General features: G+C 40.0%; 1 long non-coding RNA gene across 1 annotated transcript in view; it reads right to left on the bottom strand.

Moving 5' to 3' along the window:
* LOC111825856 overlaps window positions 1-14,051 on the bottom strand; it is a 40,739-nt gene that overhangs the window by 25,469 nt on the left and 1,219 nt on the right. The window contains exon 2 of the long non-coding RNA XR_002829057.1: window positions 12,140-12,291. This is a non-coding gene — a long non-coding RNA (uncharacterized LOC111825856). The remainder of the gene's footprint in view (window positions 1-12,139; window positions 12,292-14,051) is intronic.

Raw genomic sequence — 14,051 nt, 5'->3', positions numbered from 1 at the left:
AGGGAGAGGGAGAGGGAGAGAGGGAGGGAGAAACATCAATGTGAGATCAACACTTATCGACTGCCTCCTGCACATAATGCCAGGCATGTGCCCTGACTGGGAACTGAACCAACCATCCCTTTCAGTGCATGGGATGACGCCCAGCCAACTGAGCCACACCGGCCAGGACGATGCCCACAATTTTAAATAACTCAATGATAAAATGCTTTTCCCTAAAACATCTTTGGTTGGTCTACCTTCAAAATCATTGTTTTAATAATATGTATATACTAGTATATTACATATTATGTATATATAACTTATAAATGTATAAGCTTATTATATAATATGCATATATAATACTTATATAATACTTCAAATTAGCAAATGTTTATTACTTATTTTTTAATAAACATTGTATTCTGATGGAAGTTAATCCAGAGAACCCCTAGATACACAGTCAACCCTGACACATGTGGATACAGCTTCACAGGTTTGCTTCAAGAGTAAGTTCATAATGGTTAGGAATTGTTCAAGTTCACTTAAGGAATTGTTCATGTTTCCAAACCCTGTGGTAGGACCTCTCCCTACATTTAAATAGTAAATATAAATGTACTGTGAAGATGAAGTAGTTCTAAAGATGAAGAAACAGTAGTTCTAAAGATGAAGAAACAAAACTGAATTACTTTACTTCAATCATTTTATGTGACAATTTTAAAAAATATTTTTAATTGTTTGTTTTGAGAGAAAGGCAGAGATATATAGAGATAGAAACATCAATGAGAGAGAAACATTTATCAGATGCTTCCTGCATGCCCCCTACTGGGGATTGAGCCCACAACCCTGGCATGTGCCCTGAACCAGGAATCAAACTGGTGATGGTTGGCTCTCAATCACTGAGCCACATAGGTTGGGCAATTTTTTAAATTGAAGTTTAAACTTAAAACAGTAAAACTGCAAGGTGTAATTGTTTAGTAAGTGTATATTTCAGCTCAAACTGTGGAGAAGGAAAAATAACTCTCCCTCTACTCTTCTAGGCTCTTAGCTGAGACACCATGTAATACAAAGACAGATTAACAGGAGAAAAACAAACAAGTTTAATAGCATGTTATATCTCCTGTATAAATGGGAGATACCCAGGAAAAGTGAGTATGGCCAAAGTCACCACCTCAAATATCATCTGCAGCTAAAGACAAAAGAAATATGTTGGGGGTGGGGGGAACACCACTTTTAGAGGGTTACTAGGAAAGCACAGTAAACAAGGATATGTTTTTTATGCAGATTTGCCAGTACCTTCTTCCTTGATAAGAGTTTCTAGAAATTGTTATTCCTACTTCACAGTACAGTGAGGGAGACACCCTTACAAATGGAGATTTCCCTTATACAGGTGTTTCTTACAAAGGGTAACTTCTACCTGGTTTTCAGAGCTTGCCCTGTGCGTGCTGTTTCTTTAAAAAGAATTAGGTTAGTTCTTCCATCCAAGTACTAACCAGGCCCAACCCTGTTTAGCTCCTGAGATCAGGTGCGTTCAGGGTGGTGGAAAACAGTATGGAGTTTCCTCAAAAAATTAAAAATGGGCCCTAACCGGTTTGGCTCAGTGGATAGAGTGTCAGCCTGTGGACTGAAAGGTCCCAGGTTCGATTCCGGCCAAGGGCATGTACCTTGGTTGCGGGCACATCCCCAGTAGGAGGTGTGCAGGAGGCAGCTGATCGATGTTTCTAACTCTCTATCCCTCTCCCTTCCTCTCTGTGAAAAATCAATAAAATATATTTAAAAAAAAAATTAAAAATGGAACATCCATTAGACCCAGTAATCCCACTTCTAGGAATATATCACAAGAAATCAGAAACACCAATCATAAAGAATATATGAACCCCTATGTTCATAACAGCACAATTTACAATAGCTAAGATTTGGAAACAACCTGAGTGCCCATCAGCAGATGAGTGGATTAAAAAATTGTGGTACATCTACACAATGGAATACTATGCTGCTGTAAAAAAGAAGGAATTCTTACCATTTGCAACAGCATGGATGGACCTGGAGAGCATTATGCTAAGCAAAATAAGCCAGTCAGAGAAAGATAAATATCACATGATCTAACTCATTTGTGGAATATAATGAACAACATAAACTGATGAACAAAAACAGAACTAGAGTCATAGAAGCATTGAATAGACTGTCCAACCTATGAGGAAAGGTGAGGGATGAGGGGGGTAAGAGATCAACCAAAGGACTTGTATGCATGCATATGAGCATAACCAATGCACACAGACAGGAAGTGGGGGATTGAGGGCATGTGTTAGGGGTTGGGGGCGGCTGGGAAGAGGTCAATGGAGGAAAAAGGAGACTTATGTAATACATTAAACAATAAAGAACTTAAATTTTTTAAAAAAGAATTAGGTTAAAATAATCACTATGCCAAAGATGCATATTTTGGGGTAACAAATTCTGCTGCCCTTCAATACAAAATGCACATTTAGATCTTAAAAGTTAAATTTATTCTTTTAAATTGTTAATTACTTTAAAAGTAAAGGACAAATTAAGAAAATGATTATTACTGAAAATAATGTTGCCTGAAGGAGTGAATTTAAAAACTATCTGTTCCAGGTGTCAAACATGCCAGGTACACCATTTGTGACCTTGCAAAGTGCTATCCTTCATTTAATAATCATGATGTCATGTCACAGATGAGGACACAGGTGCTCAGAGGCTTACGTAACCTGCACAAGGTCCTTCAGCTAGTAGTATGCTGAGCTGGTTATCAAACCCACATTTGTCTGATGCCAGAGTCCAAGACTGCAACCAGTGTGTCAGGACGTTGGTTTCCCGATGCTAACAAGAAAGGCAAAGTAAGAAATAAAAGTTGTGGCGCTTCAGGCTCCTATTGAAAAAGGAACCTTGCTTCAGGGAAGCTCATTACTTTTGCCCTGAATCTTGACTCCCAAGATTGTAAATTATTTCTACCAATACTCTCCTGAACAATTACCCAGGGGCCTTCTGAAAGAATTGATGCACTTTCCCACAGGAAACCATTAATTGTCCTTTCCCAGGAGATAAAAGCCCATTAAGCTTACAAATAAGACTTGTTTTTCTTATTACCTGGTCACTTTAATTTTTTTCTAAATAACATTAAAATAATATAAAGGACCTATTTTCAGAGTTTAGAAGAGGCTGCCATGATAAATAGGTTAATACCTGAAGGCATTGGTGTTCACTCCATATTAATGTGCCTTGATATTTGCTGCCTAGAGTGGCTCCAACATTTACAGTGTTTTTAAAGGCAAAACAGCTCTTAAGCCACAATTTTGAATTCTACTGTGACATTATCCTTTCCTTTCACCTGAAGTCATGAATGAGTTGTGCTAAGCAACACATGAAGAAAATTGCTGATATCGGGGAAAAAGGACTGGTAACATAATCAGAACTTCAATGCCAGAAGTGGTGGGATCAGGTTACTGAAGTCTTTCCTCTGGCCAAATTTCAACAAGAACTTGGAATGAAAGGTCTCACTATGGAAGTACTTACATCCTTGGAAAGGCACTTGTGTAAAAGAAAGAGGGGAAGGAGGAAGAAATGATAAGAATTCAGACTTAAACATTTGTTAAGGGGATGTTATATGTCAAGAAGGTTCCCATTTTTTTAAAATCTTCATAATTATCTAAATGAGTTTTATTCACCCCTACTTTCTAGATGGTAAAACTCTTCTTAGCGGAGAGGCTAAGGGCCTTGCCCAAGGTCTCACAACAAGTCAGTGGCAAAATGGAAACCTATCTCTGTCTCAAGGCCAGGGATGTTCCTACGGATGCTACAGCTGCCTTCCACACCATGGCCACTTCTATCCCCCAAATGGCACGATAAACTTATGAAAAGAAAATGCAATGGTTAAGAGCATGGACTCTAAGAGTCAGATAGCTTTGGTCTAGATGCCAATCTTGCCACTAAATAGCTATGTGATGGTGGGCAAATGATTACCTTGTAAAGCAGTTATAGTAATGCTTACCATACACTGAGTGGCCAGATTATTATGACCACCCCATCAGTACAATGAAGTGAATTAGTTATGCAAATAATAATAATAATAAAACCTTGAGAGTATTTGCTTAGGAAGTTTTCAATATTCAGTATTTTTGGAAGTGTCACTAAGTACTGATGGGGTGGTCACAATAATCTGGCCGCTCCGTGTATATCCCATTTCTTCTATGTTCCTTTCCCTTACTGTTATGTGAGGATTCGTGACTAATGAATTGCAACTGAAAGAATGTGTCATTTCTGGGCTGAAGCAGTGTCAAATCCATGGGTAATTATCCATTCTTTTCCTTCTCTCTGAGAAGTTGAAAGACCTCAAGTTACACAGGATGCAGCTAAAATATCTTTGAGCCTCCATAAACCTGGGTAACTGAATGACTATGTGGAGCAGATACTACCGTCCCACCTGTCCCCAACTGGGTCAACTGCTGTGTCATACAAACTGTGAAGGAGAAATAAACCTTTGTTCTATTAAAGCACTCAGAGTTGAGGGTAAATTTATTGTAACAACATAATCCAGTCTATCAAGATGATTTGTTACACCTCATTTTCCTAATCTCTAAAATCGTGATAAAAGATTTTACTTAATAGACTTATTGTGAGGATAAAGTGAGACTTTTTACAGTTTAGCAAGAGGCAGGAGGAAAAAGTTGAATATATGTCAATCTTGATGAATCGTTGTCTCTTTGTTTTTTCCAAAAGTAAAAGAAAATGGAGTACATAATTAAAGGTGCTTTGCCACCAACCTCAACGTTCAGTTACTTCTCACCTCTAACTTTCCGAAACTCTGACCTCTAACTTTGGTTATTCAATTGTTTGACCCAAATTTATGTTTGACCTAAAAGGCAAGTTATAAGAAGGGGCAATCTGGATTTTCTCTAAATTCAAACTGAAAATAGGGTATACATTTTATTTTTATTTTTTTTATGGATGGACACATACTTTTTTAAAAAATGTATGTTTTTTATTGATTTCATTCCTTTCTCTAAGCCTCACTTTAAAAAATATCTATTTTTGATTTAAGAGAGAAAGGGAGAGGGAGAGAGAGAGAGAGAAACATCAATGATGAGAGAGACTCATTGATCAGCTCCCTCCTGCATGCCCAACATGGCATCGAGCCTGCAACCCGGGCAAGTGCCCTGACCTCCTGGTTCATAGGTCAATGTTTAACCACTGAGCTACACTGGCCAGGAAGGGTATACTTTTTATGGGAATGGAGAGAGGATGGTTTGGAGAACCTTGGTATAGTCTCTTTTCCTGCTTTTTCTGAAGAAGCCATAAATGAGAGTCTATAGGAGGGAGTCTAGGGAGGCTGGTGATAGCCATGAGATGGGAAACAGCATGTCATTTTACTGTAACTAGCTGAGAGGGAGTAAGAGAGCAAAGCTGTCAGACCAGCAGCATCTTCATTATGGAGATTAGAAATATTTTATGCAATTGACACAGCCTCTACTAAATTACATAGTATTAGGGAAAATGACTCTGCCTAGTGCCAATGAGAAAGGAGCTCTGAGAAAAAAGAGCAGGTGGATTTCAACAGTTTGTCCAATAAAATAATAATAGCTGGGGATGGGGGAACTACTTTAAGCACCAGGCTAATGCTACAATTTCCATAGCCTGACAGAAATCTTTTAACAGGACTTGAGGGAAGCTGGGAACGACTGTTGTAGTCCAGCCAGACCTCACAGCCTCCCCTGCCCCGCTTCCCTTCATCTTGTTCTGCAGCACCACACTAGGAAACGGAGTATTGGGAAGTGCGTTGGTGGTCGAATCAGGCTTGATTCCCAGGTAATTTATGCCCTTCATTCAGTTGGAGAAATATCAGTTAGTGACCCCAAAGTGGTACCTTGGTATTCTCAACAAGTTCAATGACCTACTATGGCCCAGTAATTTCCTGCCAGGAATAGGCATAGGAACATCTGGTCCTATAAGAATTGAGGCCCACTGAGAGCATCCAAAGACTGAGCAGAATATTTAGGCATCATTTTTCTGAATTGAGCAGCAGAGTTGATGAGTAGGGGCAACAGCTCTAGCACCTACTATTTTTATTTATTTTTTTTTCATAATCTTCTCATGATATGTATTGATTTCAGAGAGAAAGAGAGAGAGAAACATCAATGATGAGAAAGATTCATTGATCGGCTGCCTCCCACATGCCCCACACTGGGGATCGAGCCCGCAACTCGGGTATGTGCCCTGACTGGGAATCGAACCATGACCTCCTGGTTCATAGGTCAACTTTCAACCACTGAGCCATGCCAGCCAGGCGCACCTACTGTTTTTATTATTTAACCCTTTGCACTCCGCTGTCCCCTCTCAGGGGACATCGGAATTCTAGCATATCACTCGGATGTCCCCTCTCAGGGGACATTGCAGTTTATTAGTGATTACGGGGAATTGAGTTATTTCAACACAACTTTTTGAGACATGCATGTTTCCCTGAAGTTTTATCTTGAAATGGCACAAGAAATTAAATCAAAATATCGTAAAATTACTAAGATATATACAAGAAATGTCAGCGGGTTTTGTGTCGGATTAAACAATAAACTACATATTCCCGATGTGGGACAAAGAAAACGGGACTGCATTATGTGTTCTAACAGGAAAACACCTGGTGGCAGGCGTCAAACCACTTATTACTGTCAAACATGCACTAATCAGCCTGCAATGCATATTGGGGAGTGTTACAAAACTTATCATACTGTACAAAATTATAAACAATAAAATATTGTTTTTTTTGCAAATATACATTCCTCGATGTCACCCAATTCATATAAGTCCAATATCATTATAATACGTTACTTGGTTCCAAAACTATACTAAATAATACGAGGGTCTGTAAATGCACGTTTCCGCCGCAAAGTAGCGTCGAGTAGCTGGTAGCCAATGTCCAGAATGGTTCGGAGTGCAAAGGGTTAATCTCGCCTTCCTCTACACACCCCCACTATCCTCATAGTGACCTCCAAATCCTCTGCTCTTCTCCTGTGTGGGAGGTGCAAACTCCAAGTCCTCTGGGAGCCAGGGGGTAACGCAGATAGGAGAAGGTGGCTCCTGTCAGAAGAGACCTCAGAGAGTGCTGGGCACTGTGGCAAATTGGAGAGCTCACCCCAAGATCTCCCATCCCACATGCTCTTCTCATGATATGACATGGACATTTCTTCCACTGGGGATCATGGGTGGTGGTAGCATCTGCAGTTCCTTCCCTTGAATCTGAGTGGGGCTGTGACTATAGCAAAAGGCATGTTATCTGCTTTCTGAGGCTGGGCTATAAAAGATAAAGCTGTGTCGACCTGCTCCTCTTGGAACCCAGCCACCATGCTGCCAGGAAGCCCAGGTAACCAGGCAAGGCTCCATGTAAGTATTCTGGCTGACAGCCAACAGCCAGTATCAACCACCAGGCCTGGGAGTGAGGAAACTTTGAGATGACTCCAGCCCCATCCCTGGCTGACTGCAACCACATGAGAGCCTCCAAGTAAGAACTGCCAACCTACCTGAGTCTACTCAGTCCCCAGAACTGTGAGAGATGATAATAGATCATAGTTTTAAGTCACCGAGTTTTAGCTTTACTTGTGATGCAAGTAAGGTGACTGGAACATCCAACAGATCTTATTCATTTCTAAGACTACACTCTTGCTTACAACATTTTACGCCCGCAACTCTGCCACCCCTCTTCCCCCATCTTAACGTATCAAAAACCTTCCTGTTGATCAAGGACCAGCTCAATGCTGCTTCCTTCATGAAACCTTTCCTAACTATCACATTTAACGGTGCTCTGTTTTCTCTGTACTCTGGATACTTTGCATATTTTCACCATGATTAATAAGTCATTTGGGGAGGACTCCCTTCCCCCATCAGTCATTTTATAAAAGTATTTTAATATAGTTTAAAAAACAGTACATGCTTTTGTCAAAACTACAAACAATACAGAAGTCTATACTTCAGAAAGTGCCTCCAATCTGTCTTGCTCTATCTCACTCCAATTTACCCCCACAGTATTCCTCACAACCTCTTCTACACATACATTCACACGTGCGAACACACACACTTTTCACATAAACAGGATTCCATCACAATACTGTTTTGTAAAATGCTTTTTTCAGTCAAAGGTGTATTGTAGGTATCTTTCTTTCAGTTAATACCCATTGACCTCATACTTTTTAATAGCTGTGTAGTACTTCCTATTTAACCAATATCCTATTTATTGAATTTAGGTTTCCCCCCCAAGTTTTCCTTATTGAAAACAAGACTGTATTGCCATTGGATACATTCCTAGGAGAAGAACTGCAGCAGTTTAAAAAAATGCACCTTTTAATTTTTGGTATAAATTCTTAAAATCCTCTTCAGAAAGAGGTAATGATATCCCCATCAACAGCAAAGGAGAATACTGTGACATTCTCTGACACTGAATATTGTCAAGCTTTTAAATCTTTGCCAACTTGTCAGGTGAGGGATGAAAGCTCCTGATTTTTAACTTACAGTTTTGTTATTACTGAGGTTGAGAAGCATTTCACATTTTATGAGTCCCTGTATTTCTTCCACCATGAATTTTATCTGCTATGTGCTTTGCCCATTTTTCTATGGAGTTTTTAAGTTTTAGTTGTTTTGTTTTGTTTGTTTTTTAAAATAGGAGCTTTTTAATATTGTCTATATACAGTATATAAAAGCCTAATATGCAAATTGTCCCCATGGGAGTTTGACTGAGAGACTGATTGCTCACTATGATGGGTGCTGACCACCAGGGGGCAGTGAGGAATGAAGGAAGGCCCTGGCTGGCAGCTGGCAGCCAGCAGCTGGGGAAGGGAGGCCCTGGCCGGCAGCCAGGAGGCCCCAAACGGCCCTGATCGCTGGCCAGGCCTAGGGATCCTACCCGTGCACTAATCCTACCCGGGCCTCTAGTGGATAATAAATGTCTTAGTCTGCTCAGGTTGCTATATTAAATGCCATAGACTGGGTGACTTATTAAAAACATCAATGTATTTCTCACAGTTCTGGAGGCTGCAAGTCCAAGATCGGGGTGCCAGCATGCTTGAGTTCTTGTAAGGCCCCTTCTGGGTTGCAGACTGCTGACTTCTTGCTGTGTCCTCACATGGTGAAAGGGGCAAGGGATCTTTCTGGATCTCATTTTATAAGGCACTAATCCCATGCATGAGGTCTCCACCCTCATAACTCAAGCACTTCCCAAAGAGCCACCTGCTAACACTCCCATTTAGGGGGGTTAGATTTCAATATAGTAAACCCTCGATTTTAGGAACCTCAATTTGATGGACTTTGGGTTTAACAGACAAAATTTCAGGCCCATATGTCATATGTGAAAATCAACACCCTGTTAATTTTTAAATGCTTATAATTAAACTAGTGGCCCAGTGCACAGATTCGTGCACATTGAAAGGAAATTAATTAGAAGAAAGATTCGTGTGGTAATTACGTTACTGCAAAAAATTACATGTCAAAATCCTATATAATAAAAGGCTAACATGAAAATTGACCGAATGGCAGAATGACCAGTCGCTATGATGTGCACTGACCACCAGGGGGCAGGCGCTTAATGCAGGAGCTGCCCCCTGGTGGTCAGTGTGCTCCCACAGTGTGGGGGAGGGTGGGCACTGCTCAGCCACAAGCTGGGCTGACGGCTGGCGAGCGCAGTGGCAGTGCTGGGAGCTGTCAGTCGGACATCCCCCGAGGGCTCCTGGACCACTAAAGGGCACAGGCCGGGCTGATGGACCCCTCCCCACCCTGAGTGCACAAATGTCATGCACCGGGCCTCTAGTAGTATATATAATATAGTATTATAAAATTAAAACACATGTGCGATTGGCACCAGCGAGAGCTTTATATGTATCACGCATGTGCGAGTCAAAGTTTATTTTTAAATTGCCAGTGCGCATCATATATACTGGCTGGTCAGACGGATGGTCAATGAATAAATCGCGATGTGGTTCACGATGAATATCAACAAAAACAACCAAATTCACGATCGACAATGACAGATCGAAATACATGTGTGCAATTGGCACCAGTGAGAGCTTTATATGTTTTGTGCATGCATGAGTCAACATTTATCTTGAAATTGCCAGTGCACATCATATGTCCCGGCCGGTCGGCTGGTCAGCCATACGTATGGTTGGTCACTCAGCCTTTTATACATATAAATTAACAGGTTAGTTTTTGTTATTAATTCACTGTTATTTTAAACAAATTTTAATGAGTAGGCCATTATATTGAAAAATACACTGTAGTAATTTCACTGACATAAATAAATAGTATACAGTATATCCACAACATATTTAAATCCAAGAGTCACTGCTCCTAAACAATGTTCTGTGAATAATCACACCACATCACAGGCAGTAGGTAATTGGTTCTGCATGGTGTGACTTTCTGTAGCAGTCTTTTAAAATACATGTATGTTTTTATTGATTTTAGAGAGAGGGAGAGAGAGTGATAGATACATTAATGATGAGAGAATCATCAATTGGCTGCCTCCTGCATGCCCCCTACTGGGGATTGAGCCTGCAACCTGGGTCTGCCCTGACTGGGAATCAAACCACAACTTCCTGGTTCATGGGTCCACACTCAACCACTGAGACACACCGGCCAGGCTCTGTAGCAGTTTTAACATCTGCTGTCCATGTTCTGATGTGCGCTAAGCCATAGCCCAGCCGTGTGCATCTGTTTACCCTCGGTGACTGGTGAATGCACATATTTAGGAGACCTATTCAGTATAAATTTAAAATGACAGTAATACATACAGAAAACTTTTCCATGAAATTAAACTTTTCATACATAATTAATTTTAGTTACACAAACGTGCCTACATAAGTAAAAATAGGTAGACTAATTTGTCAATTTTTTAACATATGCACTAGGAAAACCTACTTCATTATATAACAGGCTTTCATCTTTAATGGACACATGAATTAGCCCATTATATCGAGGTTTTACTGTATATGAATTTTGGGAAACCCAAACATTGAGTCTATAGCAGCAAGCCTTTTCTATATTGCTTTGCAAGTATTATTTATCTGTTTGTCCGTTGTATTTATTTATGGCACCTTTTGCTTCTAGAATTTAAAAAGGTTTGTGTAGTTAATCCTATCTGTTTTTTGCTAAGCCATTAGGCACAAGATTTTTTTTAATAAAGCCTTCTATATATTTCCAATATTATATAAATAAATATATATTGTTTCAGATGTTTTACAGAAAAAGCCAAACATTGAAAAAAGCAATCATTAAATAGCTCAGATAACCCTTTTTTTGAGACATTCTTATGTACTAACAAATCTAAATTCTTAGGAACTCATTGATAAAAATTCATTTATTTCTTGGAGAAATAATTATGACACATTCCTGTATACCAAGCTTTTTCCTAGGCTTCTGGTATACAGCGGGACTTGTTGAATGGAAGTAAGAATATAAGGGTTAACAGGCAAAACACCTCATGTAGCATTTTTATAAACAAAATGAATCAATCTCTGTGGCTCTCCCCTGAGCTTATATAGTTTGTGGACTCATTCCTCTCATTACATTTAATCTTTGCTCTAACTCTTGAATTAAATGTCTTTCCACTTCACTAAAATATAAATGACTTATGGTCAAGAAATGTCTCTCATTTACCTTTGAATTCCAGGTATCCAGCTAGGTATTTGGCCCATTGTAACAGCTCAAGAACTATATTGTTAAATAAACAGATTTCCCTACTTTATAAATTGTCTCTTCTCAAATAAATATTCATAATCCTGCCTCCCTCCCCTCCTTCTTTGCCCCACCACCCCAAATAAAAACCAACACTAGTTTTATGTTTTAAAAAAACCCTCAAATCCCGAAAGACTGATGTTTGCATATGTGATACTTGATCAAACACACTTAGTTCATAAGAAAGACTCAATTAAAAATATTGCATAGCTACAGATAAAAAATGTTGTTCAGAAAAGTAATAGGGGAATGCTATATCCCTGTAAACACAAATTCACTGCAAGCATTTTTGGAGAACTTACAAATGTTCTGATCTTGTAACGAAAATCGAAGTGAAACCATAAGTAAAAGCCAGAGTTATTCATTAACACTGGAGAAACATCAACTTACAAGTATGGGCAGAAACCAAGTTGCAGAGCTGAGGATTTATGATTCTCACCTGAGTCTTGCTGGGAACAATGTTGTCTTGTTCTGCTCTGAGTATATGCCCGAGTTCAGGGAATCTCTTTTCAGGGGTTTCTAACTTCAGGGCTTAACTGGGAGGCTGAGATATATTTCCATCCTCTGGAACAGAGACCTGCTCCTGCCTCTCTGGAAATGAATGAACAGTTACAGCCCTTGGTTACAATTAGTTTTCGCTTTTGGAGCATTTCCCAGGGGTGATATGTGAATGCCTCAAGGAGGAAGTTGCGAGGCAGATCTGGAAGCTGGGGCTCTGCAGAAGCAAATGTGCTCTTGTGCGATGCGGCTGTGACACAGTATGTGCTAAAATGTAAATAACACAGCAAAAGCATCAAGTGTCCCCCTCCCCCTTTTAAATCAGAGGTCTATTCTGAGCAGTTATAGACATACACACATGTAGATGCATTTATATTTCTGTTAGGCAAAAACCTGAAATCACGTGAACAATGAGTCAGGCGTTATTACTGTTGTCGGAAAGACCATTAGCACAGTGCTCCCCCCACCCCCGCCCTCCGTGAGTGACCAGCACCAAGCCCTCCATCAGAAGCTGGAAACCCTGGAATTCACATGGCCAATTATGCAATACTGGACCACTGGGAAGCATTTCTGGCTGGCTCAGCTGGTGATCCACTTTTACCCTGCAGCACCACGATTGATAGACCTTGTAATTTTATCCTGGTTAGTGCAGATGCTGTTCTTAGCTAAGTTTTTATTTTTAAAAACTCTTTTTCTCAAAAACAACAACAAAGACCTAGCCCTAGCCATTTTTTCCCAATGGTTAGAGCATCGGCTTGGGGAATGGTCTCAGGTTGGATTCAGGTCAGGGGCATGGATTGTGGGCTCAATCCAGGGCCCCTAGTTGGGGCACGTGTGGAAGGCAACCAATTGATGTGTGTCTCTTACATTGATGTTTTTCTCTCTCTGTCTCTCCCTCTCCCTTCCACTGTGTCTAAAAATCAATGGAGAAAATATTCTAGGGTGAGGATTAACACCACCACCAACAACAAAAAAACCTACCCCGTTCCCAAGTGGCTTGTCTTCATGACACCTCTTGGTGGTGAGATCAGTACCCTGATCACTGGCTAGGGGAAAAAAAAATCTCTTTCGAGATTTCAGAATTCTCAGTAGTTTAACTTCACTGAATGCTGTGTGTGTGCTTGTTTATGAGAATGAATGAAAAGAAACAGTATTTGGCCCCCTCTAAATCACTCCTTTTATGAGGCTTCTTTGGGTGTGGGGGGGATGGGAAAGAGACTTGTTCTTAGAAGGCACAGAATACAAATTCAGGAGTGTAGTTTCTCTCATGCTAATGATGAGGCATAATTTTAAAGCATCACATTCATATGTATATATGGGACATACATACATAATTAGTACATTTACAAAGTACCTTGCAGAACCTTAGAACTGGGTAGTTCCATTAACCCTTAAAGGGAAAGTTGGAGTTCAGCTCAGTTAAGAGCAATGGAATGTGCCCCCTTTCCATTAGATTCACATAGCATTCAGGTCTTGGAAAGAGACCTCCAAAGAAGTGAAATACTTTTTTTTTCCTGAAGAACTGTAGCAGTCTGTTCCATATTTATCTATTTCTGCAGTTTTAATTACAAAATAAGCACTAGCTACTACAAGGAATAACTACACTAGCCAAAAAGACTTTTATAATCTGAGAGAAATGCTCCCATATTGACTACACTAAGAAAAACAACTCCCCTTGCCTTGATTATAAAGAAGGAAGACAGATGGCTTCTTGTTTAAGGCTGTAATTTTACTTTCAGCCTCCTCCCTCCGTTAAAAACAGAATGTACTCTGAGGCTTTAAGGGGAAAAATCTCAAGGGAAGGTTTTTGTTTTTTTTTATTCCTGGCTACACTGAATAATTCAACACACATT

Source organism: Myotis lucifugus, unplaced genomic scaffold, assembly GCF_000147115.1.
Source record: "Myotis lucifugus unplaced genomic scaffold, Myoluc2.0 scaffold_43, whole genome shotgun sequence".
Lineage (NCBI taxonomy): Eukaryota > Metazoa > Chordata > Mammalia > Chiroptera > Vespertilionidae > Myotis > Myotis lucifugus.
This window is presented reverse-complemented; position numbering and strand designations above follow the sequence as displayed.